The sequence below is a fragment of the Glandiceps talaboti genome, chromosome 18 (assembly GCF_964340395.1).
Source record: "Glandiceps talaboti chromosome 18, keGlaTala1.1, whole genome shotgun sequence".
NCBI lineage: Eukaryota > Metazoa > Hemichordata > Enteropneusta > Spengelidae > Glandiceps > Glandiceps talaboti.
Genome location: NC_135566.1, coordinates 19,875,483 through 19,882,759, shown reverse-complemented (window position 1 = coordinate 19,882,759; position 7,277 = coordinate 19,875,483).

Genomic DNA, 7,277 nt, shown 5'->3' with positions numbered 1-7,277 from the left:
CAACAAAAATTGTCACTACATTTTTCAATGGCCTACATTGGTAATGAATGACTGATTATATTGTTATTTGATTACTAATTATACAGTGGGAAATGGAATTTTCATCATTGTTATTTAATTACTAGTACTCTATTCATGTCTTTGCTGTTTGTTAGTTTTGATATATAGACCTTTGGTGTTGACATATTTGCTTTCTTTATTGTTTTTGTTTTTGTTGTTATTTTGTATTTGTTTTTCTTGGGCTTTTTTGGGGGGAGAGGGGGTTATCGTAAACATAACCAATAACACCCTGGCCACCTGTGATGATAGTTGAGTCGATCAGGTCGGTTCAGCTGCTCTCGTTCTTGATAGCAATTCTTCAAATTGCACTGGTCGTGCAAAATAATGTCAATGTATTAAAAAAGATAAATATTTAAAAAATAATTTGTCGAAGCGTCGACGTTTATGACGTCGATAATGAAAATTTTTCCGAGAGGGCGCTGTTGTAGACGATTAGATTCGTCTCAAGAACGGTCGCTATTGATTACGTTTGAAAAGCTATCGCTGCCGTTGTGTTTATTATACAGTGTTAAGATTTTCAAGGAAAGTATTAAAAAGCGGGCAGCCCTTGGTTCATAAATCAATCTAAAGTGGTCTTAGACATGCGTCTACAAATTTCCGAACCGTAATTTCCAATTCATTATGTATTGCGCGCCTCGCATTTTTAGGTGTTAATTATTTGGATTTTTTGGAAAAAAAATATGAATTTCATTGATCATCAAAATGTTATTCCTGTGCAAATTTTATATTGCAAGAGTCAATAACAAATCTTTGTCAAGCCATAATATTTTTACACTATAAGACTTCACGTAGTGAAATATGCCTTGCTCGGGTGTAAGTTTATTTGAATATGAACAGCGATAAGCTCATTTCATCAGGGACAAGTCTAGTCGTAAAATTACTGTTATTTTTCTCCTTTCGTTTCCAAATCACAAGTCATCATAATCTTATATTCTTATTTTGCCGATTGTTCGCCTGAGTGTGTAGCCTACATGTTTATAATTTTGGCGCGAATTCGATTGTTGTCAATCAGTGCTTTAAATGTTGAAGCATGTCCATTTTGACGTCAGTCATTACGACATATTGTATTCTGGCCCGCATTCATTTGTCGTCGGTTCTTTTTGGCGCCTATTCATCTGTCGTCAGCGTTATATTTTGGCTCGCATTCACCTGTCGTCAGCTAGACGTATCTGAATATCTCCCGACTGTTCTTTTCACCAGTAACCTATTATAAATGGAATCAGCCGTGGTAGGTACATGAATAACCTCACCTCAGCAACATGCCAAGAAAAGTATTTGACAAATCCCAATTTTCTAGAGTGCTGCCTATTTTTGGTCATTATCTCCTTACAGAAATTGTCAGTTGAAGAAGTGTCAGACCTGATAGTCCATTAATTAACGATCAACGACGTTAGACAGTTGTATTGAGTTTTATTTGGTGTGAAGTCACTTGGTCTTGCGACTGTAAGGGACCGGACAGAATTTACGGCAGGGGGGGGGCCTGGGGAGAAATTATCTCTGACTTGGTTTTTTTCCTGGCCCCCCCATCCACTGTGACCAAAATTTCACAGCCCCCCCTTTCAAAAGTATAAAAATTTCATGGCCCCCCCCCAAAAAAAAAAGAGAAAAAAGTGCACAATATCCTGCCCCCTACAGTAACTAAAAAGAGTACATTTTTTTTTTGTTACTGTAGCACAACTGTAATATTTCTTTTGGTACTACTATTATGTTACTATTTCAGCCCAAACAACTTAGTAGTTGTAGAGGAAGTTTTTTAGAAAAAAAACAAAACAAAAACATTTTGACTATACATGTAATCATACACATGTGGTATAATCTTGTTTATTTCCCAACTAGACACCATAAGTAGTCATCACTTAATACCAAGGCATTTGATGTGGTGGTTTTAACTGTCATTCACTGATACATACACAGAAACACAGACACAGAGTAAACACACATTCACATGCGTGATTTGTGAAAAACTGTAGTGGGGACATTTGTGGGGAGTATCTAAGGACATCACATCACCTACATATTGTATTCAAATATCTATTTATACTCATAACACAATAACTATCAGACATTTGTGATGTCATGAAGTGCTAGCAAACTAAGGATTTTATGCACACGGAGGTCTGACAAATATAGCTTTCACTTTCCTACACCAAATGCATTACCAATACACATGTAAATGTAAGACATTTGTGACTTCATGAAAGTGCAAAGAAATTCAGAATGTTGTGGAATACTTAGATGTAATCAATATGCTTCCAGTTCCAAAACCATACATATTTAAACCTATAGTGTCAGGCATTTGTGTCTTCATGATGGGGACAGCAAATTCAGAATTGTATTCAATACACTGTACAGTGATCAGATGAATATTACTCACAGTTTTCTAAACCATTCACATTAAGCTTGAAGTGCAGTGTCAATGATGAATAGCCTTTGCAATACAATCCCTTTATTCATAATCTTGAATTTATATAAAGGCAAGTTTCCATGATCCAACCAGTCTACCTGATCTAGTTTGAACAATAAGAGAGCCATCCTGGTCTTTTTGATGGCTAGACTCATTTTATTCGCTGTCACTCTCACTGTCACTGTCACTGTCACTAGTACTTGATGTATCGGTGTCACTATCACTACGAATTTCTTCTAAAACAATATCTCCTTCTTCACTGTCGCACAGTTCCTCTTCACTTTCATCACCTGTGTTCTTTTCAATCACTGACTTCTGTTGCTCTCTTGAAGTTCTTCTTAACACATCACATGTAACAGCTTTCAACTTGTCATCCTTCCTACCATGTATGTATTAGTTGCTGATATTTCAAGTACTTGTCTAATTCAGCAACCTGAAGAGAGCTTAACTTTCCATGCACAACTAAGTCAAGCCAATTATAGTCCTGGTACGGCTTGATTTTCTTCTCCTTTTTCTGACTTAACCTTGTACGCATTCTCATTTCTTGAACATTCTTTAGGTTTTGCAGGTGTTGAACATATGCTTCAATATGTTTGCAATCAACATAAAATAATTTTGAAAATTCTTCCACCTATTATTGATTGTCAATTCATCCTTTCTGAATTTCCTTGTGATATTTGACCTGGGTTGCCAGTCATCTGCCTCTCTCTGCTTTCCTTCACTGTCAACAGTTGGACACTTATGAACTGGAAGATAGTGCATTGGACTGTCCGGGTCTGGTACAGGTTGTGGAATTCTTACCATCTCTGGTCCCAACCATGTATATTGACTAGAGTATTCATATACCTCTCCATTGCTTTAGTGCAAAGTCACTGATGAAAAAACACTTAACACCACGCAGACATCTAAATGCTTTACAATATTTAGTACAGATAGATGCATTTGATGATGCTGAGGAGGGAAATAGTTTAATTTCACTGGTTTTAGATAGAAAGAAAGACAAGTCTTGCCTCACATCTTCAGACTCTAGTGAGTCTGAGAGTGAAACTCAAGAATAGTGTCAAGGAAAGAAATAAAACACCTATATATATATATATATATATATATATATATATATATATATATATATATATATATATATATATATATATATATATATCCTTGATGGTAATTACACACTGAACCTGTTTCCACAGTGCTAAAATGTATGTATGTATGTATGTATGTATGTATGTATGTATGTATGTATGTATGTATGTATGTATGTATGTATGTATGTATGTATACATATGTGTGTGTGTAAGTGTGTGTGTGTGTGAACAACTTGGAGTATATAAGAGTAATTCAGGGTGTATCAAATTAATCTTGAGTAGTGTTTTTATGCTTCACTAAATAGGTACATACAAACGTACACACTTCCATTTTAATACATAAATGAAAGTGTAGACATTCAATATTAAAGGCGATATCAAGTGCTATCTCATGCAATGCTAAATTTTCTAACATATTAATTTTTTTCAATGACAAAATATTTCGCGGCCCCCCCCTTTCAAACCATGAGAATTTTCATGGCCCCCCCTTGAAGCCTCCCATTTTTTTCATGGCCCCCCCAATTTCTCCCCAGGCCCCCCCCCTGCCGTAAATCCTGTCCGGTCCCTAATGAAGGTTGTTACATGATTAAATTGATGAAAAATGTGAAAAGAAAAAAACCTGTATTGTTCATTATTTTGTACATTTTGAGTCTTATCAATGCGTTTGGAGTATAATCACGTATTCGTTTTTAGAGTAAATTAAATCGTGATTCTCTATTCATCACAGACATATTTTACCATGTGTAGTATTAAGATTTTATCGAATACATTAACCAATAGGAACGCAGACAAGAAGGCACATTAATACTGATGGTATGGGGGGGGGGGTGTTAATAGCATTTTCACTAATGTAATACGCGATTCAACGTCGCACATATTGCGCATAGATATACATATATGTAAAATAATGTACACTGTATGTATAAACATGTATGTATGTATGTATGTATGTATGTATGTATGTATGTATGTATGTATGTATGTATGTATGTATGCGTCGATGGATGTTTGACTACTGGCAACTGAACCTTACCTGAACATATGTTGAAAGGGGTCGTTTGACTACTGGCAAATTATTTATCTTTAACTCTTGTAGATTTGCATCTTAAAATATAACTACGTGTAATGGTGTTGTCACGAGATATAATACTTGGATTTATAGTAAAATGTTGATAACGGAAGTTTGAGAACACATATAGTAGTTCTAGATCTCCGACAGCTTGATGTTGTGACAACCACTCGAGTTAAATCAAGGGTAACAAAACGTTGTCCTTGGTGACCCCATGTACTCAAGTAACTTATTATCCGACAAGATTGTTGTTGTCTTTTCAGCTATATACGAAGCTTTCAACGAACCAGAATGCCCTTAGTGACATGATTATAATAAATTTATTGATTGATAGACAACCCCCACCCCCATTCTCTTTTTAAAACAAAAGCAAGCAACCAGCCCCACAATTTAAAAGGGAACACCCCTCCAGGAAATAGTCATTTTCATAAACCATGGATTCTGGAGAGTCATTTCATGATTTTACATCGCCTACAAGGGCAAAAGTCGTACACAAATTAATGTAAATTCCTGCTCCAAAGCAAAGCAAAGTTTTGTTTCCTTTAAGCTGTTTGTGTTAGAGCGCTCTTAGTAACACGTAGCATGGGACCCCAAAGTGCGCGCGTGTAAATAGAACGATTGCTTCGCTCAAGCATAATAAAATGACGTCAAATCCTTATTCTTATGAGCTTGGATGCAACTATCCCAGCTGTATCAATAACGTTGCCATGGTATTTACATTTCCTCAACAGATTACACGGATATTTGTCAAGCAATAACGACCAGGGGGCAAACAAGCACAGGACTTATTGAATGTATGTATGTACTCACATTTTAGGTAGGTTGTAAAATATAGCCCCGAAAATATCGACAAAAAGCATCGGTCTATCGTGAATTAATGGTTCTTTCCTAAATCGTGAGGCTGGTGACCTCAACTTCCTGAATGAATGAATGAATGTTATGAAGAAAAAAATGTCTTGGCATTACTTTTACCATTGCTTCACACAGGAAACGTTTGCTAGAAATGGCTGTGATTTTAGTACGTCCAGCATGCACATGCAATATATTCAGGCGCCATTTATGAAGCACTGAAATATCGTGCTCTGATATAAACTGCTATTTAATTTAGATCTGAAGTGAATGCTACAAATGCAAAACTCGACACTTTCAATCTTTCAATTTCAGAGTTAATCGCAGTACGTGGTTTGAAACCCCAAACAGCGTCTCTGTTGAAGTAAACAACTATATATGGTATTCATTCGAACCTCTAGAGCGACTACACGAGTCTCAATTGTTTATACAACCGATAAGGGCAAGAAAACGTATAGTGCATGTAAATAAAACTAATGCAAGGAATTTGGAGACAGAGTGCCTAAATCCCACGTAAGCCGTGTCTACGTCAGTCAATGATGAAATTTTTACTTCAGATGAATTGGTGATATATAAAACCACACATGTTACAACCTGGCGTACATTACATAGGTTAACCTTCTGAATATGCTAAACCTCTACTATGATGTAAGGAGATTTGCCATACTAGTATATTGGAATTTATAACCCTGACCTTGACCTTGAAATTGAAATTGCTTATGTATTGTTTCACGTATTTAAAGCTACATTAACAATACATAGAGAATATAAAAAAAAGATATTGTAACCTTGGTAACGATGTTTCTATTTGAACATAATAATATATTCAATATGAGTTTTCTAATTTACAATCGCTAATGTCAGCTGTTTAAAAGAGCAGACGTTTGCGAAATCCTTGCCCAAATACATTTAGGGAACGTATTTATGTACGTCAGAGATTTATGCCTTTGACCATGACCTTAACCTTTCATGTGTGTTATTTTCAAATTTCAATACTCTATAGTGTGTATTGTTACTTATAGACGCACGTCGGCCTTTTTTTGTAATACAGTGGTTGTCATAGTTACGCCGCCATCTTCATCAACAAGCTCTTGCATATACTTCGCTTAGATTATATATAATACTTGCTATATGAAATCTTACAAATATTATAGTGGTATTTTTTTTTATAGATGATGCAAAGTACAAAAGGTACAAACTCGCAATTTGTTATACTGATAGTGTGTGACCCAATTGAAGATTATACGCTACACACATCATGAAATACGTTACAGTGTAATTTGAAATAAACCATTGCTGCATATTTAACATTTCACAATTAAGATTATGATTTTGTTGGAGAGAGAGAGAGAGAGAGAGAGAGAGAGAGAGAGAGAGAGAGAGAGAGAGAGAGAGAGAGAGAGAGAGAGAGAGAGAGAGAGAGAGAGAGAGAGAGAGAGAGAGAGAGAGAGAGAGAGAGAGAGTGAGTGAGTGAGAGAGAGGAGAGAGAGAGGGGGAGGGAGAGAGAGAGAGAGAGGGGAGAGAGAGAGAGAGAGAGAGAGAGAGAGAGAGAGAGAGAGAGAGAGAGAGAGAGAGAGAGAGAGAGAGAGAGAGAGAGAGATGTATAGTATACACTACATGTGTTTATGTCTGGACACCATCTTTTTACCGTGTGTTCTTATTATAGATAGACCTATGTTGATGAATAGAATAGCATTGTAAGTTAATGAAACTGCGTAACCTAGAAACACCTTCCTTCTGGTTATTTGATGTACATTATACCTATCCAATGTATTGTAAATTGCAGTCCATTAGGGAAGCCCTA